This window comes from Sinocyclocheilus grahami, unplaced genomic scaffold, assembly GCF_001515645.1.
Source record: "Sinocyclocheilus grahami isolate Dianchi unplaced genomic scaffold, SAMN03320097.WGS_v1.1 scaffold708.1, whole genome shotgun sequence".
NCBI classification, from domain to species: Eukaryota; Metazoa; Chordata; class Actinopteri; order Cypriniformes; family Cyprinidae; genus Sinocyclocheilus; species Sinocyclocheilus grahami.
In genome coordinates this window covers 148,678-149,624 of record NW_015505887.1, presented here as the reverse complement: position 1 = coordinate 149,624, position 947 = coordinate 148,678, and the positions used below count along the sequence as shown (strand labels likewise).

Sequence of the window (947 nt, the reverse complement as noted above, 5' to 3'; positions counted from 1 at the left end):
TTATTATTATTATTATTATTATTATTATTATTATTATTATTATTATTATTATTATTATTATTATTATTATTATTATTATTATTATTATTATTATTATTATTATTATTATTATTATTATTATTATTATTATTATTATTATTATTATTATTATTATTTAATAGTTTATTATTATTATTATTATTATTATTATTATTATTATTATTATTATTATTATTATTATTATTATTTCAAAGTCATATTGATATCAAAATGTTTTGGCCAAATTTTATGAAAAACAAAAAATAATACCCCCCAAATTGCAGTGTATATGTGTGTGTGTGTGTGTGTGTGTATATATATATTAGTCATAAAACCATAAAAACTTGCAATATAATAAAAGTTAGATGAAATAAAATAAAAACATTTCATTTCAGCTAGTTGCCAACATTTGTCATTTTTCTTTAATTTAACTTGTATAAAAATAACTAAAACTAATAAATAAAAATGTATAAAAACTATAGACATATTCAAATAAAAAAGACAAAACTTTACTATAAAGTGAAAATGCAAAATATAAAAATAAAATCTAATTAAAAATAATAAAAACTATGATAGTATCTCGATACTAAAATAACATCATTCTGAATGCGCTGAAAGTTTCTTAGGAATAAATGTAATGCACATGTAAGTGAGTATGTGAATCAGATTGCAGAGTTCAGGATGCATAGAACACAGAATCAGAAATCAGGCTGGATTCATTCTGATTGACGAAAATCACTGCATGTAAACCTAACAATTGAAATGTAAAAGCATGACTGTCGTCTGCAGATGTCTGAAAGCTGGCCTCACTATGGATCCTGTAATAGTGGAGGCGTTCTTAGCCAGCCTGTCAAACCGGCTCTACATCTCCCAGGAAAATGACAAGTGAGGAAACAAACACGCTCTCTCTCTCTCTCTCTCTCTCTCTC

General features: G+C 23.7%; 1 long non-coding RNA gene and 1 pseudogene across 1 annotated transcript in view; both read left to right on the top strand.

The window, feature by feature from the left end:
* The window catches only part of LOC107560028 (phosphatidylinositol 4-kinase alpha-like), a 52,824-nt pseudogene that overhangs the window by 6,114 nt on the left and 45,763 nt on the right, over positions 1–947 (top strand).
* The window catches only part of LOC107560054 (uncharacterized), a 2,987-nt gene that overhangs the window by 1,750 nt on the left and 290 nt on the right, over positions 1–947 (top strand). The window contains exon 2 of the long non-coding RNA XR_001605689.1: positions 808–903. This is a non-coding gene — a long non-coding RNA (uncharacterized lncRNA). The remainder of the gene's footprint in view (positions 1–807; positions 904–947) is intronic.